At 51.6% G+C, this 26,088-nt stretch overlaps 1 pseudogene; it reads left to right on the top strand.

The window, feature by feature from the left end:
• The first annotated feature begins 17,988 nt into the window (after nucleotides 1-17,988).
• LOC144105815 (U2 spliceosomal RNA) lies at nucleotides 17,989-18,131 on the top strand (annotated as a pseudogene).
• Nucleotides 18,132-26,088: the final 7,957 nt, after the last annotated feature.

Genomic DNA, 26,088 nt, shown 5'->3' with positions numbered 1-26,088 from the left:
ACATCGCACAGCACACGGGCGCCTTAGCGTTTTTTCTCCATAAAAACGCAGCCGCCGCGGTCGTTGCTGTTGTACGTCGCAGGAATTTTTTAGATATTTTTTTATGGTTTTTGGGGAAAGAAAATGGCGCAGTATCTGTCTCATATATCGTTGGACACCTGAACCGCGCCGTAAGGGAAGAGATAAGGGAGGGAATGAAAGAAGAAAGGAGGAAGGAGGTGCCGTAGTGGACGGCTCCGGAATAATTTCGACCACCTGGGGATCTTTGACGTGCACTGAAATCGCACAGCACACGGGCGCCTTGGCGTTTTTCCTCCATAAAAACGCAGCCGCCACGGTCGGGTTCGAACCCGGGAACTCCGGATCAGTAGTCGAGCGCCCTAACCACTGAGCTACCGCGGCGGGTGGTTAGATATAGGCGGAAATCAAAAAGGGCGACATCAGTGCATGATAAAAATCTGCAGGTCGTCGAAATTATTATAGAACCCTACACTATGGCATCCCTTTTTCTTCCTACACAGCCATGGTCATAATTTCACCTGCGGCCGGCATTGGGCCCTCGTCCTGAGCTTCATCAGCCGAGCGCTTTAAACACTGAACCACGGCGGGCAACCAAAATGAGGTCTTCGCGTGATTCTGATCTGGGCCTTCGAATTTTACGCGCCTACAGACGGCGTGCCATGATCTCCTTGAACGCTTGCCGCGCAGCTGTTGCATACGAAGAAAGGACGAGAAAATATGGAAGCGCTCACTTGAGCTGAAGTTTATTTATATTGAACTTCGTCACTCGTCAGCTGCAGGGCACTTGCGTTGCTGTGTCGGTCTAAAGCTCTTTGCGGGTATGCACAGCATCTCGAGAAGAGAACGTCCCGGTCTTGGCGGCGCCGGTGGCGGGCAAGGCGCAGGTGCCGGCCGACAGTAGCAGCGTCTTTCCTTCAGCCTCATCTTCTGGCACCATGGTGGTCTCGGCGACATAGCTAGAGCTTCGGAGGTGAACTTTTGCCAGTGAGTGCTGCTGGAACTCCTCCGTGGAACGCCGGCGTTGCTGCAAACACAGCTATGTGACGGCGGTCACAGCGTTGTCCACGGCGTTCTTGCCTGCGCACCAGCGGCGAATGATCAGTGTTGTTCGTCTTTGCTTCCATTTCTTTGCTTGGTCTCTTCATCTGCACAGTGCTCCTGTTGGAGAACTCCGCTTCAAACAATGACGCCTCAATAGAAGCTTTCCGCGCACTTACCGGGAGTGGTGCCATCTGGAAGTCGCAAATAAAACCATTGTTCGCCATTTTTCGATTGAAATGCATTTTTCTTGTTTATTTTACCTCTACATTTGTACCTCGAACTATTATCCCTACGAATTGTTAATGCATCATTCGTTACTTTAGTTGAGAGGGGATTGTTTGGGGACATCAACGATCTGTAAGTTTGCATTTTGAACGCCATTTGCATTACTGACCACTAGTGGTGCGGCAGTCTGTAAACACGAGCTTAATTTCCACCTCGAACCACTTTATGTGGATACTCAAAGAGGTCAGCTATAACCGGCCGTTTCTTTCTTCTACATTCTCGGCACCGGATTGGTTGCACGCGCCGACAGCTAATTTTTGCATTCAGTGGCTACAAAGAACACACATGCATATATCAGTCTAAACGTATTCACGGAACCCCGCTTGAAAACCCGGTCTTCACTTCCAGCTACCCGCCGCGATATCTCAGTGGTTAGGGGACTCGGCAACCGATCCGAAGTTCCCGGGATCGAGCCCCGACCGCGGCGGCTGCGTTCTTATGGAAGCAAAACGCTTTAGTTCGCCCAGAGTATTTAAGGTACGACTGCGCATTTTCTTTTTCGAAAGATGTCGTCATGTTAAACCTAGTTTTCTGTTTTTTATTGAAAATTGAAAATTGGCTGTTGGGGAAAGAATATTGCGCACTACCTGTCTCACTTCTCGACGAACACCGGAACCGCGCAATAAGGGAAGGGATAAAGGAGAGAATGAGACAACAAAGGAAGAAAGGTCCTGTAATGAATGGCTAAAGAGAAATTTGACCATCTGGGTCTGAAATGGATTCTGCAATGCAACTGTTGCTGCTTCCCGGGCATGCGCGCACCCCTGCAACTCCTCCCCACACTTCCCACGCCCCACATCCTCCTCCTTCAGGACACACATGCCCCTGCCACACTTCCCAGCTACACATCCGCTCACTCGGACGCAACGAATACACCCAGGGCTTCCACACTCATACATCGCTCCATTGCACACCAAACGCATCAGATCACCACCGAGACGCCCAGCGTGATCACAGAAATCATACCAGATGCACACTCCACACCATCTATTTTTATTGCAAATATATACCATCTACCGTCGCATCCGATGGCTTCATTGGAAACGCTACTGCGCGATCTCCATCGGTTTGCAGGCAAGCATCCATTGATTATCAGAGGGGGCTTCAACAATCAGCATACTGACTGGGGCTACCGCACCACCACGGGACGATGAAGACGACTCTGGTTCTTGGTACAAGAGCTCCGCCTCACAAACAAGACTTTAACACTCCCGAGAGAATTGGCAACAGTGCCAGCGCAGACAACAGCCCAGACTTGACACTGAGCCGCAACCTTATGGGTTTTACGTGGAACACAACACATCACACATTAGGGAGCGATCATTACATCATCTTCGTTACAGTACCGTACAAACAAAGAACGACCCTTCGCCTAACACACAAGCTCACCAACTGGGAAACGGTCCGCGCCGCACGGGTGGCCCTTCCTGACGTTTCCATTACAAACATCGACCAGTGGGTTGCATCACTCATGAACAATGTCTCCGCACACACTCGAACCCTTGACACCACACCAGATACGCCTTTTCTCGATACTCGCCAGGACCACCTATGGGAGGCCCAGCATTTACATCCTAGAGCGCTGGAAAGGGCAAAAGCTCAATCGGACCCTTAAAAAGTGGCTAGCCGCACTGCATTCACAAAACACAAATTACTGAGCACTCTGAGGAGCTCTGCCGATCCAACCGGGGAAAGATTTGCAATAGTATGGCTAGCAATCTGTCCTCCAAACGCAGTTGGCAACTCCTCTGTCGCTTAACTGAGTCCACGCAATCCAAAACAGCCACACAACACCACGTCACACGCCTCATACACCGGACCAACCTTTCTCCCGACGCACTCGTCGACATTCATAGGAGCACACATACAACTCCCGGTACCTCAAACCCCCTGCCCCCTATGCCGGCACCCAGAATGCCAATCTCGACGCGGAGGGCACGGAAGCAGAAGTCAGAGCGGTCCTACTCACTCTCGCTCTAACCCCACTCCAGGAGTTTACCGTATCTCCAATAGCATGCTCCGCGATTTGGACGATAAGTCGATTGTCCAGGCCACGGGGTACTTCAACACATGCTGGCAGGAGGGCACCCTTCCGCAATCCTGGCGTCAAGCCAAAATCTTGTTCATACCCAAGCCCCACAAACCCCTTAATCCTTCAAATCTTCGTCCCATCTCACTAACATCATGCCTGGGTAAGCTTTTGGAGCATGTCGCACTCGCCCGACTGACCCAAAACAAGACGGAGCAAGACCTCTACACGCACAGCATGATGGCCTTCCGTCCCCGCCTGTCGGCACAGGACGCCATGCTCCAGCTCACACAGGATATTTTCTACTCCTCATACCGGGCCACACAAAAGCTGTCTCGCCTTGGATCTCTCCAAGGCCTTTAATCGCCTAAATCATCAAGCGGTCATGGCTGCGCTCTCCTCCTTGAACATAGGTGAACTTATGTACACCTATATTCAAGCACTCCTTACTAACCGCACGGCCGACATTCACTTCGGTCCCCACACATCCCGCTTATACACACTTAGTGGGGTTGGCGCTCCCCAGGGATCTGTCCTCTCTCCTTTTCTCTTCAATGCCACACTCATCCCCCTTGCCCGCAAGCTACAAACCATCCCTCACCTTCGGCGTACACTCTATGCTGATGATATCACTCTATGAACCCCCCATCACAGTGATGGAGACAGAGAATACTCTGCAGTCGGCAGCTACCCTCAACCAAACACATGCGCTGAGTATCGGACTCTCATGCTCTCAGAAGTCGGAGCTCGTCATACCCCGCCCCACAGCCCGAAACTGCCCAGCAGCCTCCATAACCGTGGCACTGGAAAACCGGTACACCCCGGAGGTACACACTCTCCAGGAACTGGGCCTCCACATCCAGAAGAACAGGAAAAACACTCTCACCATCCAGAAACTCAAGCAGACAGCGGTGTCGATATCCCACCTAATCCGCCGAGATTCTGAACACCACCGTGGCATGAAGGAGCATGACCTATGCCGTCTCATTCATGCCTTCGTCCTAAGCCGCTTTCTCTTCGCGCTCCCCTACCTGAAACTCCAGGCCACAGAAATCTCCACCCTGGATGCCATAATCCGAACAGCATTTAAGACAGCACTACACCTACCCCTAAATACCTCAACCGAAAAACTCCTCGAGCTAGGCTTACACAACATGATAGGTGAGCTTATCGAGGCCCACCGACAGACATAATATATACGTCTCGCGAGAACCACCAACGACAGACACATCCTACACACCCTCGGTATCAGGATACCAGCCACGGATCCTACACAGCCCCAGGTCCCCCACCATATTCACCGAGAACTACTTATTAAACCTCTCCCCAAAAATATGCACCCCGCATACCACGAATCGCCCTGCCGCTGAGCTCGCGCACGGGTGCTCCACAAACATTATGGCATGGAACCAGATGCCATGTAGGTGGATGCGAGGACGTGGTTGTAGCCGTCACGAACCCCCACCTCCTACAACCGATTTCCACCCTTCACATATCCCCGCTGCCTCTTCAGAGGAGGCTGAAGAGGCCGCTATTGCCCTAGCCATCATGCGCACGGAGGCGCAGTATATATTATCGGACTCTAATAATAACAATAATAATAATAATAATAATATTAATTGGTTTTGGGGAAAGGAAATGGAGCAGTATCTGTCTCACATATCGGCGTACACCTGAACCACGCCGTAAGGGAAGGGACAAAGAAGGGAGTGAAAGAAGAAATAAAGAGGTGCCGTAGTGGAGGGCTCCGGAATAATTTTGACCACCTGGGGATCTTTAACGTGCACTGACATCGCACGGCACACGGGCGCCTTAGCGTTTTGCCTCCATAAAAACGCAGCCGCCTCGGTCGGGTTCGAACCCGGGAACTCCGGATCAGCAGCCGAGCGCCTAACCACTGAGCCACCGTGGCGGGTTAGTCTTATAAAACTGCCATACTAAATTTCGCCCGCGGAGATTTCACGTCCCTGCATTTCGCATACTTAACTCCCTCGCCGCACACCCGCCCCGCCACATGGCGCTTATATGGGTGCCTGCCAACTCCGGGAATCCCGGAAACGAGGCTGCCAACGCTATAGCCCGAGGTTCTCTCACACGGGCGCCGCCGGCCTCCGAACTCGGGTTCTCACGGGAGCGCATTCATTCATTCAGTGAACTGACGCAGGTCTGCAAACCCGAGCGTCGGCTGTACCCTCCACCCCATCCCTCCCTCGACAATTATTACCAGACGCTTTGGAGGCGGTTCCAAACACACGCCTTACCCTCCCCGTATATACGCTCCACAAAAACCCCTCGTGTACCCTCTGCCGCCACCCCAAAGCCACTGTCGATCATATCCTTTTCCTCTGTTCGGTGGATCCTCCAGCGCGGGGCCTGAAGCACCTGCCCACTTGGGAGGCTTGGGAGACCATACTGCGCTCCGAGGACCCGGCCAAGCTAGCCATCGCCACAGGCCAGGCTGCCAGCGTCATGAGCCTCCGGGACACGAACGTTTGAGTGCTGTGCGGCCGTGCGGCGGCCCAAGGAGCTGCGCGTCCTAAACTTCCCTTTGTCTAATAAAGTTTCCACCACCACCACCTGGGGATCTTAACATGCACTGACTTCGCAGAGCACACGGGCGCCTTTGCGTTTTGTTCTGACCTGAGCACTGCGGATCAGCAGTCGATCGCCTCAACCACTGAGCCGGCACGACTGGTGCGTTTTTAACGCGACTGCTTGAAGAAGCTCCTGTCGCAAAAAAGCTGGTGTCGTCGGCGTCTTTGGCCGTGAGCGAAGAATGGCGCATCTTGGTGGACACCTGAACCGCGCCGTAAGGAATTTTCCTTCCCTTAAAGTTGTACGGGGTACGGGTGTCCAGCGAGAATTTTGAGAGAGGCGTCATTTCATTTCCTTAAAACCAATTATTTATTCGAAATTGGTTTTTGGGGAAAGGAAATGGCGCAGTATCTGTGTGGCATCTCGGCCAATACGTGAACCGCTCCGGGAAAGAATAAAGGAGGGACTGTGAGAAAGAATCAAGAAAGCGGCGCTCTAGTGGAGGGCTCCGGAATATTTCGACTACCTGGGAATCGCCAACGTGCACCGCCACCTACCCGCCGCGGTGGCTTAGTGGTTAGCGCACTCGGCTACTGATCCTAAGTTTCCGACTTCAAACCTGACCGCGGCGGCTGCGTTTTTATGGAGGCAAACCGCTAAAGTTGCCGTGTGCTGTGCGATGTCAGTGCACGTTAAAGATCCCCAGGTGGTCTAAATTATTCCGGAGCTCTCCACTACAGCACCTCTTTCTTCCTTCTTTCACTCCCTACTTTAACGCTTCCCTTACGGCGGTTCGGGTGTCCAGCGATATATGAGACATATACTGCGCCATTTCCTTTCCTCAAAAACCAATTATATACACTGACATCGCACAGCACACGGGCGCATCTGCGTTTCACCTCCATCCAAACGCGGCCGCAGCGGTCGGGTCCGAACGACTGAGTCACCACTGAACGACTGAGTCACCACCAAAAAAACAAAACTATGTTCTTTTTGAAATGGCATGTCATGAATAATTCAGAGCGTAGCGGATATGGATGGTTTCGAATAGAGGGGGCAAGAATTTCAGATTCACTAAGTACACGTAAGCAGGTTTCTAAAAGAGGTGCCCCACGCGTAAGCATAGCGAATTCGGTTTCAGTAGAAGTACAAATGCGGTTCAGAAATCTGCCGTTTTCTATGCTACTTAAGTGGCCTCGCCGCGCTGTGTGGCTAATTTTTGGCCGTCTTTGAAGCGAGCTTTTTTGTGAGGAAGAGTTTCTCCAGCAGTGGTCCTGCCCGTTCATTTCAATTAACAACGGCCGTCTTGTTCTGGTCATTAGACCAAACTGGCTCTAAGATCGCTGTTCCACTCTTCTGTTAACAAGTATGCTGTACCGTTTTACATCGCACACAAGCAATTCCTGTTCGTTGCTCAAATATGCTAATTGTGGAGCGGCCTGGACGGCCGCAGGAAGTGAGTCTACTGACAGCAAAACATGACGAATGACCTTTTAATAATTGCGGGATAGAATTTTATATGAAACGATCACATGAAAATCTCAAGTATGCACTTAGACAAGCTCAAGTGTAATCCAAGTTGAAGGAAACTAAAACGGAAACCCTGGACACAACATTCCCTTTCGGGAAATCCAGTGCTACATAGCGACAATTACAGACGGACTGCTTTATTTCACCCTACCGTCTCTCATGCTTTCACGCCACCATTCCTCCTCATTGTAACACCTATGGTGTCCACCAACTGTAATAGCGCTGCAAGAAACTAACACTTCGCCGAAGATAGTCGGCTACGACACCATAGTAGATGAAAGATATAAAAAAGTGGCCATTTTATGTCAGAAGGGGGTCACTACGCACAAGCACACGACGCCAGAAGAAGATATAGAACACCTTTTAATAGAGGTAATACCTAAGAAGCGCGGGAGAAGAGCCTGTTCGTACTTAACATTTATTCCCCACCGCGCAAGAGGAGACATGACTTCAGAGAAATCATTAGAGCGGTGATCGGCCTGGTAAAACAAAACCACCTTGTGATTGTAGGAGATTTCAATGCTCCGCACAAAGAGTGGGGCTACAAGATGAATACAAAGAAAGGAAAAACCATCCTAGATGGAGTGGACACGCACGGGCTGGAAATCGTTACCGATAGCAGATACCCTACTAGGGTCGGAAACAGCGTTTCAAGAGACACTAGCCCTGATTTGACCATCATAGGAAATATCCTAGACTACGAATGGTCTAACACCGGGGAGCAGTTCGGAAGCGACCACTACGTAATTCAAACGCAAATTAAACTTACAAGGTTCAGCACAATCCAGAGGAAGACAAAAATCACAGATTGGAAAAAATTCCGACAACAGTTGGAGAATGAAGGCGGAAGAAATGCGATAACGGACATCGAAAAGTGGACCAAACGACTACGGGAGGTCCACAGAGACAATACTATGACGCTAGAGGTTACCGATGAATTTCCACGTGCGGATAAACGATTGCTACATCTTTGGGAGGCTCGTAGGGGGCTGACGAAAAGATGGAAGAAACAAAAACATAACAGAAAATTGAGACTCAGAATAGCTCAAATCAATAAGGAGATAGAAGACCACACCGCAAACTTACTTAGAGATAATTGGCACCAAATTTGCGATGAACTAAACGGCAACTTGGGTAGCGCTAAAACATGGGCGCTGCTCAGGCACCTCATAGACCCGACAAAATCGAAGAGAGAAAACAGCAAAACGATAGAACGTATCACGCACAATTTTCAGGGCACGGACGCCCAGATTACAGATTTTCTTTGGTCCAGGTACGTCGGGAGCACGCAGGTGCCACCCTGCACCATGGTATATTCAGGGACAAGGAACTCGAAGCTGGATGACCCGATAAAAGAATACGAGGTATACGCGGCTGCCAGGTCATTCACGAGGAACACAACACCGGGAAAAGATCAAGTAACCAATGCAATGATCAGAAACCTCAGTGATGACCAAATGGAAAGCCTGACCGGACTAATCAACGAGCACTGGGAAAGGGGCACGGTCCCGGCGGAGTGGAAACACGCTGAGATTATCGTGATACCTAAACCAGGGAAAACACCCAGTTTAGAGAACCTTAGGCCGATATCGCTAACTTCATGCCTTGGTAAACTATACGAGAAAGTGGTCAAGACTAGACTGAGCAACTACATGGAGGACAACGGTCTGTTTCCGGATACTATGTTCGGGTTCAGAACGGGACTCTCCACGCAAGACGTGATGCTCCAGTTAAGAGACATGGTACTAAAACAAATATCGGGGACTCGAGAAGGCGTAATCTTGGCTGTAGACCTCAAGGGGGCCTTCGACAACATCAGCCACAACGCCATTCTCGCAGAACTCTCGACAACAAACTGTGGGGAGAGGATCTTCGCATACGTAAAGGCCTTCCTGTCTAACAGAACAGCAACGATCGGCATCAACAACATTAGGTCAGAAAAGAAGACGACGCCAAACAGAGGGACACCACAAGGATCCATCATCTCACCTTTGCTCTTTAACATAGCAATGATTGGATTAACTAGGAGACTGAAAAACATCAAAGATGTAGAACATTCAATTTATGCGGACGACATAACAGTGTGGACGACAAAAGGATCGACAGGACACAAGCAAGAAATACGGCAAAGAGCGGCGGATGAGATCGGTCAATTTGCTTTATTTAGCGGGATGCAGTGCTCTCCAGAAAAATCAGAATTTATTAGACTTCACAAAAACAAAGAGGACAGGGGATCGATAGAGTTAGAGATCGATGGACAACCCGTAAGAAGGACACATAAGCTTCGCATCTTGGGAATGTGGCTGCAGGAGAAAGGCAAACGAGACCATACCATCCAGCTCTTGGAACACTCCACGAAACAGATATGCAGGATGTTAAGCCGGATTACGAACAAGAGAAAAGGGGTGAAGGAGCGAGATGCGTTACGGATCACTTCTGCGCTCATCATACCGAGGATGACGTACGCGCTTCCGTACCTACAACCTAATAAAGGGGAAAAGAACAAAATGGAAACATGCATCAGAAAGGCGTATAAGCAAGCCTTAGGCGTCATGACCTGCGCCTCGACAGAAAAGTTAATGAACATGGGTGTGTACGGCACCTATGAGGAGCACAGTGAAACTATGCTCAGATTTCAACTCGAAAGACTTAAAAGAACAGCCACTGGCCGCGCACTACTGCTAAAGCTAGGATACCCGGCAGAAGGCGAGGGCGAAGGCAAGACAGACATTGACAGCCAAATTAGGAGCACTTTCTTGGTTAAACCAGTGCCCAGAAACATGGACCCGAAGAACCACGAAGGAAGACGGGCGGCGAGATCATTGGAGTTGGACAGGTTCCTAAAGAAGAAACAGATGGTTCTGTATGTTGACGCGTCCAAGTACAGAACGAAGGAAACCGCTAGGGCGGTAGCAGTAGTGAACGCCAATGGGAAGATAATTACTGGTGCATCAGTGCGCACAAGGACAACTCAAGCAGCGGAAGAGATCGCCATAGCTCTAGCCCTGACTGAAGCCCATCGGCAGGGACTGAGTTACTGGATAGCGACGGATTCTCAGGCTGCAGCGAGGGCATACAGAGATGGCAGGATCGGCCAAAAAGCCGCGAGGATTCTCTTCGCACAAAACCAACACAGACATGGATCAAACAACACACACATTCAACACACCATCATTTGGGTCCCTGACACTGGGGTTGAGGGAAATCTCATGGCAGACACCGTTGTCCGAGGGTTCACGAACCGGAGGGCGGGTTTGCCGGTCGAACCCTTCAGCACGCCAGAATCGTACGGGGAAGCAATGAAGGCGTTGTTGGGAGCGCGCAAGAAGTACTCGGCTCCGGCGGATATCCTCAACAGAGAGCAGGCCACCACGCTCAGAAGACTACAAACAGACACCTACCCAAACAGAGCCATGTATCATAAAATGTGGCCGAATAGATATGCGAAAGAGTGCGTGTGGTGTGGGGGCTACGCCACAACGTACCACGCCACCTGGGGCTGTGAAAAAAGCCCTTTACTACCAAAGATAAATAGCCCTAGTCTAGAGCAGTGGGAGGCCCTCCTGGCTGACTCCGACCCGAGCACACAGCTTATGCTGGTGACGAGGGCCAAGGCAGCGGCGGAGGCCAACGGGATCCTGGACTAGGGAATACCGACCACTGCAGCTCCACTTCTATCTATCCCCAACACCCTACTCCCTTACTCTTCCTTCTGTGAAAATAAATGTTTTTACTACTACTACTACTACCTATGGTGTGCCCAGATCCGCACTTTTCCACTGCCGAAGAGCAAATTCTTCAATATCTCCGATCAGCAGGCAAGCATGTGATCGGCAGCTGAGCAAGGGCCGCCGCTTCAGAGATGAAGGCTACATTCGGAACATGATGTTCAATGAAATATCCCCGATCAGTGAGGTTGGCGTTTTCCGCTGTATATGCCTGCCATCCATGAAAGGTGGACACTACATCGTGCACGCCGTAGCCCAGAAAACGATTTGGAACAACAGTTTTCACAAGCAATCGTTGTGCTCAAGCGCTGCCAAATAGCTACACGAGCTGACAAAGCAAAAGCGTACTCGCAACATGGCAGCTCTGCTAGCATTTTTCAGTTTATTTTCCCACAGCACACCGCTGCATGGGTTAAACAAGCATGCGCGTCCATAAAGACAAGCGCGAGAGGCGCACATTGAGCCATTCTGGCGATACCACGCAGAGCTCTTCATGATGGATATGATGCGAACGCACGCATAACGCACCTTCTTCTGCCTTTTAATACGTGGCATATACCCAAACGAGGGGATTGGCCATGGTGTAGTTGCATAAACAAGGAAATTTCTATAGGAGATTATGACAAAACTTTAGCACCATGCGTGAATGCTCTCGTAGCTTCTTTTTCGTTGTCCGCTCCATCGCGCGTTGAAAGCGGCTCACAACACTTGCCCAATTGGCCTTCTTGCTTGAGGGAGCAAAAAGCGTCGGAACGAAGTCTGGGTGCCGCGGGGACATTCGGGGCCTTCCTGCCCATGAATAAAACATTTCGTGATAGACTGCACACGCATTTAAACACAGTACCTCGTCCGTACCTGTCACAAGGTGATTCTCGGACAGTCTTAATTGACGTGCTTCACGGTGCCCAACGGCGGCCACGATAGTGGAGCCGGCGAAATGCTTTTATCCACGCTTCGCGTCGAAGGCGGTCCCGAGAAGCGTTCGGAAAGCGAAAAAATCCGAGTTTGCGTCTTTTTACATATTGGGCATTGCAGCCGTATACAACACATGTCCTAGATATCGCCAAATGAGTTGCGCTGAACGCTCGACGGCTGCAGCAACGCACCCCGCGTTGGAAGCCGGTTTGTTTACACTTCCACGGCCGGTCTCGAGTGCAGCGCGCGACACTTCCAATATGTTTCGCGACACCGCCGCCAGGGGACGGGCGCATGCGCAGTCGGGTCGTGAAAAAGGCGGGTTGGTGTATAGAGGGTCTCGCTTTGGCCGACGTAACGTCGCCGTGCAGCGCGTGCGCGCGCGCGAGCGTTACGCCGGGACGCTACCACACCGCCACGACGGCTCATGGTATAACCATCAATAAAGGCGCATATAGTGAATGCACTCTTCCGATGCAGAAATCTCCGCGTTTTCGCTGCGTATATCCTGGCCTAACGAAGCTAGGTCATCAGCAATTTTTCTTAACTGCCTTGTACTTTAGCTCCCGCTCCTAATAAACGATTTCCGTAAGGTAGTTTGAGGTTGACTGGCACAGCCGATAATGTTTCGCCGGGCAAGCCTGCAAAGACACAAGTGTCTTTATACTGCAAACTGCCTTGTACGATCACCAACCATCGTGCCATCATAGTTTTTCATCAACCGTGGCGATCTTCTGTCCAGCCTTAACAGGCTGCTTCAAAGGTTAACTAGCAGTTGAAGCGGCACTTGGAGTTCCTCTGCTGTTCGGCGCTTGTAAATCGAAGCGCGTCAAAAACAAAACCACGGGACACGCAAAGCTCATAGACGCGAAGCGCCTAATAAATCGAAACTCTCCTGGCCGCCTGTGGCGCCGCCAAGTATCGGTTTTCTTTGCTTCCAACATTCAGGTTTTCTTTTGTCTGCCTTCCTTGCGTGATAAAAGTGCACTATCTGTTTTAAAACAAAACTTGCTTAAATATTGAACCGCGAAACCTTCCTTTGTCAGCCTCAGAGATAGGCGGTTTCATGTAGGAAGGAAAATTCCTCCAAGGTGGCGTCTCGTACTTTGACGTCACCACGCTTGCGCTTGCGAGACTGGCCTGTGCCGGCGTTACCTGTATTTTGGTTCTTGCTATTTTCTACATTACAAGAGCTTTGTTTTCAGTAAGAGCGGCGTTTTTGGGTTCAGGTGCTGGTATTCTATCTATGCAAGCTAACTTCAATTTCTCCTCAGTGCCCCTTTAAAGAAAAGAGATGAATGCAAGACAAGGTTTTGTGACACATAGTACTTAAACCAGATGGCTTGCGAGTGTTCCTTCGCGGCCGCTCCGGTGGTTTGGCAGTGATTTGTTTACTAAATAATAGTAAAAAGAAAGGAAAATATTTTTGCTAGCCCCGGCATTGCTATCGATACTGAATCACCTCAGCTGGGGTAGCGGAAATAAAGGATAGCAGGCATAATGGAGAAATGAAATGAAAAAGGCGAGGGAACAGGAGGAGTAGTAGTATATACAAACTATTTACACAATACGAAATGTCCAGATTGTGCGCGTGATTAGTTCATGTTGGAGGAATTAAAACACACGCGCACAGCACTGTGTTGGCTACAACTGGAGTGGGGCGTCCAGTTATAAATCGTTCAAGGTAGAACTCGCGGAGCGTTCGATCACTGCGTGTAACTACCTGACGGAGAACAGATGGGACGTCAAACCCGTGTGTTCGAGGAATGCAAAGAGGCTCAGCAAGGTTCACTCACGAGTGCGGGCACTGCCCTGCGGCCACAATATCGTCTTGAGGGAGTCTGGTAGCACGCCCAGCGCCCTATAGGCCGCAAGCATATCGCGACGAGCATCGGCGAACGCGGCCCAGTGAAGGAGCAGGCGTTCTATTGTTTCCACTGCACCGATCTCGTCACACACATCACTCGTCGCGATTCCGTGACGCTCCCGTCGTTCCCCGGGCCACACGCAGGTAATTCCAGCGCGGAGGATCATTACATGTTGCGACCGTGTAAGTGCGCGACAGCCGGGGGTACTGTCGATGCGCTCACCTCTTGCGATGCGTGGGCCGGGGTGCTGCTTTCGGAGATGATCGAGGATGGCCCCACGCACGTCCACCAGCGCAAGATGCAGATCGCTGGCAGGTAGTTGGAGTCAAGCGGTCGCGAGGTCGTCAGCTACTTCGTTGCCGGTGATGCCGCAGTGACCGGGCACCCATTGTGCCCGCACGGCGCATCCTCTCTGCGCGAGGCGCTCGATGCTCGAGCGAATTTCCCGCACTAGTCGGGTACAGCGACCGTTAGATGGCAGGCGGCTGATGGCGGCGCGGGAGTCGCACAGCAGAGCACTCCTGGGCGGCGGAGGGCCGAGGGTGAGCAGCAGGTCCAGCCGGATCCCCATCAACTCCGCCGTGGTGAAGGAGCCCAGGAAGGCTGCGTGTTGCTGGCTGCGCAGTCGAAGGGCAGGGAAGGTAGCCGCCGCTGCAAGAGAGCAGCTTCATACCAGGTGTGGGCTGTCCTACCCTTACCTCTGCTCGTTGGGTTGCTGCTAGGGCGCTTCGGACTAGACTTGAAAAGAAATCTGCGCCAGTGGCCGCCGCCTCGTCGACCGCCCGCCTGAACGCACTCCAGTTGGTAAAGGAGTAGGCACGTTTGCGGCGCGCCTCCAATGCAGTGGGTTCGATTAGGATGGAGTAATGATCCGAGCCCCTATAGAGATGGTGATCGGCGCCATGTCGACTCGATGCCTCTGGGTGCGAAGGCAACGTCGATGCAGAAGCCGATTGTTCCGCGTCGTCGAAAGGTGGGCTGCCGGTGTTCAAGGAGGCGAGTCCCAGCTGTGTTGTGCAGGGCGTCTGCACGCGCGGAGTATCGCGCACTTCCCCACGCACTATGGTGGGCGTTAAAATCACCATAGATGATTTGGCGCGGGGCACAGCACGAAAACACAGCGCGCTCCACGCGACAGCTGGACGCACGTAAACACTGGCCACCGACGTGTCAACACCACCGACGCGCACTGTCACCACCACGCACTCCTGGGCGTCAGATGTCGCCGCCGCCGAGCCGACGATTGTATGCTGGACGTCCTGCCGCACATATATCGCGCAGCTTGATTTCCCGGGGCGATGAGACGTGTCACAACAGGGAACTGCGGCACAGGTGGTTCCCCCAAAGTGGTGGCTGAGTGGTAGCCAATGTAGCCAGGTAGCCGCATCTTGGGCTCCCCGTCATGTGAACATACGTACGTCTCCTGCAGCGCGATAACTTCCGGCGAATCCTGTGCGATGCGAACTCGCATTTCCGCGTACCGCACCGCAAGTGAGCTTACGTTCCACTGCAGGATGGATGGTACACGGGAGAGAGTCCGGTGGCTAGCCATCATGCTGCCTTATTTTTGCGGGAGCACCCGCTGCTTCTAAGTAAGCCCGGTGTCCATCAGTGCCCTCCGGGAAAAGTGCGCTGAGGGCGCGCAACGCCAGCTTTAGGCGCGCGATCTGCGCGTGCCGCGCGTCAGGGGGCTGGCCATGAGAAGCGGCCGCAGACTCGGGCCGCGTTGCACGGGACCCCGGCCAACTGATCGCTGTTGCCGCTGCAGGCGCGGTCGTTGCTTTGGTTGCTGCTGCTGCTGGGGTGCTCCCCTGACGGCCTGCGCATAAGAAAGCGCGCGCGGCGCCGGCTGATGTTGCTGGGCTGGGGCCGCTGTTTCAGGCGGGACGACGGCTCGGAGAACCCGCCTGGACATCGGTGCAATGGATGTCATTAAAGTGGCCACGTGACGCTCTCGCTGCCAGTGCGGGCACGCTGGGTACATGGCCGCGTGCCGCCCCCGGCAGTTAATGCAGCGGGGCTTGCTCGCGCAGGTACCAGGCTCGTGCGGCCCGCTGCAGCACGTGCATCGGGTAAGGGCGCGACATACCTCAGTGGCGTGCCCCAGCCTTGCGGCACTTGGCACACTGGAGCGGTTGGGGACGGCAGGGGCAGACCGCGAGTCTGCGCTTGAATATGGTGATGAACGCCGGGGGTGTCGGCGCCGCAAAGCGGAGAGCGAGTGTGTTGCCCGACAGCGACGCCTGGACCATCAGCACCGTGGACTCCGCCGCCGCTAGCAGCTTCTCCACCGTCTTGTGCCCGTCCACACCGAAGACCAGGCCGGAGCATCGATTCTGAGGAGGAGGCTCCTTGGCGCAGACCGGAACGCCGCGGATGACGGCTGTGGCTAACAGGGCCCGGAGAGCATCGCTGTACCCCGCGTCCACTGCCACCACATTCCGCCGCATGTTCACCCGGAAGGCAAGGACGCCCGGACGGGGTCTGATCTCCTCGGCCAACTCCCAGCCCTGTTCCCTGGTGAAGGCGGTGAGCCGGTTCGCCGGCCGAAACAGCACCGTCCACGCCAGGCTGGACAGGACCTCCACGGCAGCCGCGGCTCGCTCCAGGGCAGCTCTCCGAAGCCGCTGCGCCTTCGTAGTGATGGTGCGCCACGGAACCAGGCTGGCCTCAGCATCAGCGTCGCCACTGTCTGCGGCGTATTCTGCGGCGCGCCGCAGAGTTGGGTGCGCTCGCCGCCAGCAGATGGGGCCCCAGCCGTTGCCTGGTCTCGTGCGACGGGATTTGGGGAGGTCGCAACCGGTTTTCTTCCGGACTCTGTCGCCCCAGCAGCAACAGCAGCATCATCAGCAGCAGGCTGAATGTGGGCTCCATGGCGTTCGTGCTGGGCAGGCCCTGCTCCTTCGAGCGTTGAGGGAGAGGGTACAGTGATGGTGGGGCGGCTTCCAGCTTCCCGCTTCACCTACGCGATGTTGGTTTCCGCGTCCCTGTCCTGATCGGACCACGTTGAGCGTCGCCGTTTCCGGAGAGCAGACTCGTCCATCGGGGTGCGCATGTTCTCCTCGGCTGCAGGTGCCTGCGGTGAGCCCGCAGCAGCATCAGGTTGAGATGGTATCACAGCCGGTTCTGCAGGAGTAGCAATGGCGGCGGGAGGCGCAGAGGTAGTCAGAAATGGCGGGGAGGGAAGCGCCATGGAGTCTTGCGTCTGGTGAGCAAGCGCCATGGCGTCCCTCAAGGCTAGAACGCGTGGGTCCGCCGGCGACACGTCCAAGGTCCCGATGACGGGCTCGGAGTTCTCCGAGGTGGTGATGAGCGCCGCCCTCAGGCACCCCACCGTGTCCCACAGCTCTGCAATCTCGGCCTGCCCACCCGTCGAATAGTCCTGGACGACCTTGCTCTGGATGGCGCTCGTCTTTGTGATCGCGAGCGTGAGCGGCCTGCCCTGTGTTGCTCATCGTCACCGCCGAACGCAGGCCGCAGCTCGTTCACGGTGTTACCCGCGGTACATTAGTGGAGCGGGGAGTCCTCCCTTCAATAGCACTCGCCTACCTTCTGTCTGTGGCCTCCATGGGGAGACCCCGCCGCGCCGCGAAGCCTTAGGCCCAGCGTCCGAAGGAGTGGAGAGCTAAAAAATCACGTCCGTTCGCTTCGAGTGCCCGCCGAAGAATCCGTCGCTCCGGTGACAAACTGGATTGCTAAGGAGACGTCCTCAGTCCGGGTTCCGAAGGCTGCCTAAAATCACAGCCGCCGCGGTCGGGTTCGAACGGGACCGCGTCGGCTGCGTTTTTATGGAGGAAAAACGCTAAGGCGCCCGTGTGCTGTGCGATGTCAGTGCAAGTTAAAGATCCCCAGGTGGTCGAAATTATTCCGAAGCCATCCATTACGGTAGCTCTTTCTTCTTCTTTTTCACTCCCTCCTTTATCCCTTCCCTTACGGCGCTGTTCAGGTGTCCGCCGATATATGAGACAGTTACTGCGCCATTTCCTTTCCTCAAAAAAACCAACTATTAAGGCTGCCGTCGGCGTCTGTTCCTAGGATAAATGTCCGGACCCCGTGTAGTATCTGTTACGGGTCCAATTGGACTTATTTTTGAAAATGTGGCGGAGCGTTTGAAGGATGCTTCACTCTCGCCACCAGTTGGCCCGGTATTGCACTACCTCCGGGATCGGCCTTGTCTTTAGCGCGTCTTTACTATCCTGTCTTTCTATTCGATCTTTCAACTCTCCTGCTATCTGCACGTGGTAGCGATTGTGGCTCGTCTTGAGCCAGTGAGCAGGCCTGTGCACTTTCCTTTTCTTTCTTCCTGGCAACTATCTATCTGTTTCTAGGCAGGACAGCTGGGGCGGGCCCACTTTGATCAGGTAGCACTGAACACTGAGCACGCAAGGCAGGAGGCACATCTTGCCTGCCCACAGTTAAATCACTTGAACACAGAGCACTTGTGCCAGAAGGCACATCAAACCCGTTCACAGGTAAATCACTCTCATGACTGTAGAGGTGAGTCGACATGGATTGTGCTGCTGGTGGCCGTGAAGAATTGGTGAAGAGAGATCTTACTTCTGAAGACTCACGTACCAATTATGCATAAGGAGGCTGCCGAGGCTATATTGGGCCCGCCGAGCCTTGATCCTGTGCATAACTTTTAGAATCGTTGGTAAAAGTTAACTGAAATAAATCAAAATGCTCATCCTTTTCCCGATTCAGTTGTCTCTGTACCTTTGCCAGCTTGGAAGCAATCCATAGCTTGTCACCATCTAGGAGGTATGATGCTGGACCGTGTTGTTGAATGACCTCCCGTGGTGCAGAGAAACATCTGACACCTTCGAACTGAATGAGGGGTTTACGAACTTTGACTAAGTCCCCTGACTGAATTCTGGGTGGTCGCGCTCAACGTTAGTTATCTGTGTATTCTTTCATCACCATCTGTTCCTCCTCCATCTTTTTCCTCAAATCTTGAATAGCTAGATATGGATTCTAGAAAAACAATGACGGAAATGAAGGAAATTTCCACAATATACAGCTTTGTTCGATGCATCTGCCATGAAGAACTGCCGGTGCAACCCCTGTTGTGCCATGAGGTGTAGATCTATATATTCCCAAATACTGTTCAATTTTCGTTTTCAAAGGCCGACGTTCCAACGATGAAAGTTGAACAAAAGATTTGAAAGTTCTGTTAAATCTTTCCATCTGTCAATTGGCCTGTGGGTGATATATCGAAGAATGAGTTAAATTAATAGCCCTGTTACTCAGAAATTGCTTAAATTCCTTTGATATGAACTGAAGGCTTTGATCGGATACTATCTCTTCTGCAGTGCAGTGCTCTCGATCCCCAATCCCCCTCATTCTTCCATGTGAGGCTGCTTTATAGACCGCTCAGCCCGCTGACCAGAAATGGCTCGTGGATAGTACAAGCCGGTGGACTCCAGGACCAGTAAGGGACCACCATGGAAGACTTTGTTTCGCTTAATAAATCTTGTTTCCATCCATCTATCCAATGTGCACTGTCATCGCACAGCACACGGGCGCTTTAGCGTTTCGTCCAGATCGAAGCACAGCCGCCGCGGTCGGGTTCGAACCCGGGTACTCCTGAGGCAGGGGATGGATTTTCAATAGAACACATTCTTGGCCAAGTTTGGTTCGTAGCTTGATTAGATGAAGCGCACAAAAACACAGCACGCAGGAAAAGAAATACTCGTGTCTTTCTTTTCCTGTGTGCTGTGTTTTTGTGCGCTTCATGTATTTAAGCAGGGGATGACTTCTGGGGGTTTCATGTACCAGAGTGACTCGAGAAATAAGTATGCAGAAGGGTTGAAATGCGGGCCAGTTGGTTCATAGTAACTTGAAAAAAAAAACAGTCACAAAAGACAAGGGACAAGAGAAGGAGTTTTTTTTTTGTGTTTTTTTAACATAGTCCCAGCAAGGCCAGCAGAGCATGCGCAACAGCCGTATCCCAACTAACAGCGCATAGGGCACACAAGATACACCTCTACCGTGACCGGCGTAAAAAAGCAAAATTCTTTTTCAGTTGACAGTCCAGTCGTGGTGGCGTGTACACTACTTCTCTGGTCCCTTGTCTTTTGTGACTGGTTTTTTTCAAATTTCGAGAAATAAGGGCCACCGTATTGAAGGACTCGGGAAGTCTGGACCGTCTGAGCTTCTTTGACGTGCGCTAACATGGAGGTTGTGGAAGAACTAAGGAAAAATTGGTTTTGAGCTAAGGGAATGACGCAGTAACCGTCTAACTTAATTCAGGGGTTACCAAAACCGCGCCGTAAGGGAAGGGATAAAAGAGGGAGTCAAAATAGAAATACAGCGTCCCCATCAGTTGAGAGCAGAGTAATTTCGATCACTTTGGGGCCTTTGGTGTGCTCTGACATCTCATTCTAGCCTGCGACATACGGTAGCAAAATAGAAATACAGCGTCTCCATCAGTTGACAGCAGGGTAATTTCGATCAGTTTGGGGTCTTTGGCGTGCTCTGACATCTCATACTATAGGGGAGTCTTTCATCTCGCTGCCTTCAAAATTCGGCCACCTTGAGCGGGGTTGGATCCATGTCCTAAAGGTCATCATCCGAACGCTCTAGCTACTCAGCCGTGGCGGGTAACCGAGATGAGACGCTCGCGTGATTATCATCTGGCCCCAGTGAAATTTCCACAGCTACTAACGGCCTGCCATTATCTACTAGAAAGGCTCTCGCGCGTCTATTGCATACGAAGAAAAGACGAGGAAACACAGCAGCGATCACTTCAACTCAACTTTGTTTATATCGAACGTTCTCATTGTTCAACTGCCGGGCGTTTGTGTCGCTCTGCTGGTTGTGTGAGTTTTGGTGGCATGAAAAACCACGGGGAGTTGCGCACGTGCATGTCTGGGTGCCACCAGTAGCTGACAAAGCCACAGGCCGCGGTCGATGGTAGTAGCGTTTTTCCTCCAGCACCTTCTTCTGGCACCATGGTGGCCGTGGGACATAGTCAGAGCCTCTGAGGTGGTCAGTTGCCACTGAGTGTTGCAGCAGGTCTCTCGTGAATCTTCGACGCTGTTCTAACAGCCGCGTACCGAGTTAACACCAGTCGTAGCAATGTCGAGGGCATCCGCGCACAACGCCAAGGACGACTGGCGGGAGCCTCGTCACTTCTTGGTCTTGCTGCCGTATGTCGAGAGCTTTTCTCGTGTTATGCTTTCACTCCGCGAGCTGTATCTAAGCAGGCATGCCCTGGTGACAGGCACGAGGCTCGGGAAAAATTCAGTGTGCCTCTGTTGAGCGCGCGCTCACCTTCCGTCGCCAGCCACACGCGTCTCATGGAGAACAAACGCCGCTCTTCGAGTGCACTCAGGCTTGCGAACAACCAGTCAAAAGAAGAAATTTGGTTTCGAAGAGAGGAGAGCAGCATTAAGCGTCTGATATCTCCACGCCTGGAAACAAGAACCCCGACGCGCTTGTCGTCTGCGGCGACTCAGTGGTTAGATATAGGCGGAACGCAAAAGAGGCCCTATGCTTTGCGACATCAGTGCACGTTAAAAATCCCCAGGTGGTCGAAATTACTGTGGATCCCTCCACTATGGCAACCATTTTTCTTCTTACACAGCCATCGTCGTAACTTCCCCTGCGGCCAGCGTTGGACCCTCGCCCTCAGGTTCATCAGCCGAGCGCTGTAACTACTGAACCATCGCTGCCAACAAAAATGAGCTCTTCGCGAGATTCTGATCTCGCCCCTGCGAAATGTATGCGCCTAAAGACGGCGTGCCATTGTCTCCTCTAACGTTTGTCGCGTACCTATTGAATTCGAAGAAAGGACGAGAAAATACGGAAGCACTCACTTGAGCTGAAGTTTATTTATATTGAACTTCGTCACTCGTCAGATGCAGGGCACTTGCGTTGCTGTGTCGTTCTAAAGCTCTTTGCGGGTATGCACAGCATCTCGAGAAGAGATGGACCCGGTTTTGGCGGCGCCGGTGGCGGGCAAGGCGCAGGTGCCGGCCGACGGTAGTAGCGTCTTTCCTTCAGCCTCTTCTTCGGGCACCATGGTGGTCTCGGCGACATAGCTAGAGCTTTGGAGATGGACTTTTGCCCGTGAGTGCTGCTGGGGCTCCTTCCTGGAACGTCGGCGTTATTCAAAAGGCAGCTGTCAGACTGCGGTCACAGCGTTGTCCAGGGCGTTCTTGTCTGCACACCGGCGACGAACGATCGGTGGATTGTGCGTCTCTCCTTCCTTTTCTTTGTTTGCTCTGTTAACCCGCACAGTGGTCCTGTTGGCGAACTCCGCTTCAAAAATGACGCCTAATTAGAAGCTTTCCGCGTACTTAAAGGAGGGTGCTGCCATCTGGAAGTGACAATTAAGAATTCTTCGCCATTGTTTATTTAAGGCCATTTTTATTTATTTTTACCTTTAAATATATTCATTGGATGGCTATGCGTATAAATTCTTTTAATAGATACAATTCACTGCTTTGGTTATGAGTAGATTGTGTGAGGAGTTCAACAAACCGGTAGTTTGCAACTTGAACACCGTTTGCACTACTCACCGCGAGTGGTGCGGCAATTCTTAACACCCGTATACTGGCCACTTCGCACTGCTGTATTTTGATACACAAAGAGGTTTGCTATCAGCGGCCGTTTCTTTCTCCTGCTTTCTCGGTACAGGACGGTTTGCACGCGCCGACAGATAATTTTCCTTCACAGGTTACAGAGGACACATATGTCCTTCTCAGTCTGTATATATTCACGGCACCCCGCTCGAAAACCCAGTCTTCACCTCGCGCATTCTCCCCTATCCTCTCCCCCTGTCCTCTCACCTCTTTCATATCATTTCTCCATTCTGCCTGCTATCCTATATTTCCGCTGCCCGAGCTTAGGGGCTTCAATATCGATGGGAGACGCCGGGGCTAGCAAAAATCATTTACTTCCTTTTTATTATTATTTATAAGACACATAACCGCCCCTTGCGCTGAGCGATATCAGTGCACGTAAGAAATCTTTAGGTGATCGATATCATGCTTGAGTCCTCTGCGCGGCACCTCTTCTTCTCTTCATTCTTTGTCTCTCCTTCTGTTCTGCACCCCCCCCCCCCCCCCCCGAGTGGTTAAAGCGGTCATCGAGAAATGAAACAGCTACAGTGCGATTTCTTTTCTTCTGCTGCAGTGGCTCTGTGGTTCGGGTGATCGGCAAGTGTGCCCGAGTACCCAGCTTCGATCTCTGCAGCGGCAGCCACGGTTCGATGAAGGTCAAACGAAAAAAAAAACAAAAAAACAAGTGTGCTGCTGCTCCTTGTCAACCCACGTCCAAGATACACAAACTTATTCTGGAGCCCTCAGCGCAGGTTAATGACCTCAGGTGGTAGAAATTATTCCCGAGCCCTCCACTACATCACGACTTTCTTCCTTTCTTCTCGCAGTCCATCCTTTATTCCTTCCCATAAGGCGCGGCTCAGATCTGAGCCGAGATGTGAGACACCGCGCCATTTCGATTAATATTATTTATAAGAATAATTAGTTTTGGGGGAAAGAAAATGGCACAGTATGTGTCTCATATATCGGTGGACAACCGAACCACGCCGTAAAGGAAGGGATAAAGGAGGGAGAGAAAAAAGGAAGAGCAAACTGAAAATAATAATAATAATAATTGGTTTTTGGGGAAAGGAAATGGCGCAGTATCTGTCTCATATATCGTTGGACACCTGAACCGCGCCGTAAGGGAGGGGATAAGGAAGGCAGTGAAAGAAGAAAGGAAGAATGAGGTGCCGTAATGGAGGGCTCCGGAATAATTTCGACCACCTGGGGATCTTCAACGTGCACTGACATCGCACAGCACACGGGCGCCTTAGCGTTTTTCCTCCATAAAAACGCAGCCGCCGCGGTCGGCTTCGAAACTGAAAATTCAAATTTGCATTTTCAGGAGAGGCGCGGCGCTGAGCAGCGGCTGGACACCTGTGGCTCGGTGCTACTAGTGCACATACGCAATTGTGACTAGGGAGCAAGAGAGAAAAATGCGCCTTTTCTCGTCACTCCTGCTCGCGCATGCTCAGCACGGCTCTCCACGAATTACGCGAAACTGCTCAAACCGCGGCCAGTAAAGCTTTCGCTTTAAAAACCCGCGTTGTAGAAAATTCCGGAATAATTTCGACCACCCGGGGATCTTTAACGATGTCAGTGCACGTTAAAGATCCCCAGGTGGTCGAAATTATTCCGGAGCCTTCCACTACAGCACCTCTTCTTCCTTTCTTCTTTCACTCCCTCCTTTATCCCTTCCCTTACGACGCGGTTCAGGTGTCCAACGATATATGAAACAGATACTGCGCCATTTCCTTTCCCCCCAAAACCAATTATTAGAAAATTCCATGCTCTCGCATTCCTGCGTATGAGCTGACTTAAGTGCCCTCAGAAATTTTGTGTTACTTTTGCTTCATTGAGGGGTTTTAGTTCCTCCAGAGTATAAGGTACGCTTGCGCGTTTTCTTTCTCTAAAGGTCTCATTTTTATGTTATACCTAGTTTTGTAAATTTTTATTGAAAATTGAATATTGGCTGTTGGGGAAAGAAAATTGCGCACTATTTATCTCACAATCAGGCGTGAGTACACAGTATTAAAGAAATAATATTAATGAAAACAAGTAGACGTGATGAAAAATTAAATAGAAGAAAACAATATAATACCGGTGCAAATGCACAAGTGTAGTAAAGGCAAAATGCATGAAAGGGAAAGTTATGTATGAGAAAAAGAGTGCTCAAAGTGGAACGTCACAGACATCCAATATAAAGGAAAGGAGAGAATTTTCAAATATGTCAAGGTGAGGACAAAGAGACAAACTTTTGCATTCTGTCCAGAGGGGAGAGGAAGTGCAGGAGTAATAATAATATAATAATTGGTTTTTTGGGGAAAGGAAATGGCGCAGTATCTGTCTCATATATCATTGGACACCTGAACCATGCTGTAAGGGAAGGGATAAAGGAGGAAGTGAAAGAAGAAAGGGAGAAAGAGGTGCCGTAGTGGAGGGCTCCGGAATAATTTCGACCACATGGGGATCCCGAATGTGCTCTCACATCACACAGCACACGGGCGCCACTGCGTTTCGCCTCCATCGAAACGCTGCCGCAGCGGTCGGGTCCGAACCCGGGCACTCCGGATTGGCAGCCGATTGACCCAAGACTGAGCCACCGCTCAAAAACAAAACCTTGCTGTTTTCGAAATGGCATGCCATGAATGAATTCAGAGAGGAGAGGATTGAATCTTTCCAAATAGAGCGTGCGGGCATTTCAGATTCACTAAGTACCCTTCAGCAGGTTTCTAAATGAGGAGCAGCTCGCGTAAGCGTAGCGGATTCGGTTCCAATAGAAGTGCACGGGCAGTTTCTCGTTCCTACCGTTCAGGCAAATTTTTTAGGACGTGGCCGTCGTTTGCGTGCTTCGAAACAGTGATTTTAAATTTTTTCCTTTTTTTTAAAGGTATCTTAATTTCCAACAATGCTCGCCGCGGTTGCTGAGTGGTTAAGGCGCTCGGTTACTGAGCCGGAGCTCCCGGGGTGGAACCCGGCTGCGGCGGCCGCGTTTCGATGGAGGCGAAACGCAAAATGTGCCTGTGTGCTGTGTGATGTCAGTGCACGTTAATGATCCCCAGGTGGTCGAAATTACAGCCACGGGGAATATTTTCGAAGCTTCGAGCGGTGGTGATGGTAGTGAAAACTATAATCTTTGAAGAGAGCGCGCGGGCCAAATGGCCCTTTACATAGCTGACTCTAGACGAAACTATCGTAGTGCCCGGCACAGGCTAGCAGCCCACATAAGTGGACATTAACGTTTTATCTATCTATCTATCTCTCTCTCTCTCTCTCTCTCTCTCCGGAGACCTGCACTACGGCACCTCTTTTACTCCCACTTCCCTCCCTTCCCTAACGGTCCGGCTCGGGTGTCCGCACTGATGCGAGACAATTACTGCGCCATTTCCTGTTTTCAAACACTATCATTTCTTTAAAATATCCTCGAGTGCAGCGTTCTCTAGTTTCTAAGTGTGGAATAATAAAAATAATTGGTTTTTCGGAAAAGGAAATGGCGCAGTATCTGTCACATCTCGGCGGAGACCTGAGCCGCGTCGTAAGGGAAGGGATAAAGAAGTAATAATAATAATAATAATAATAATAATAAT

This window comes from Amblyomma americanum, chromosome 9 (assembly GCF_052857255.1).
Source record: "Amblyomma americanum isolate KBUSLIRL-KWMA chromosome 9, ASM5285725v1, whole genome shotgun sequence".
Taxonomy (NCBI): domain Eukaryota; kingdom Metazoa; phylum Arthropoda; class Arachnida; order Ixodida; family Ixodidae; genus Amblyomma; species Amblyomma americanum.
The sequence above is the reverse complement of the archived record's forward strand: the minus strand, read 5'-3'. Positions and strand labels throughout refer to the sequence as shown.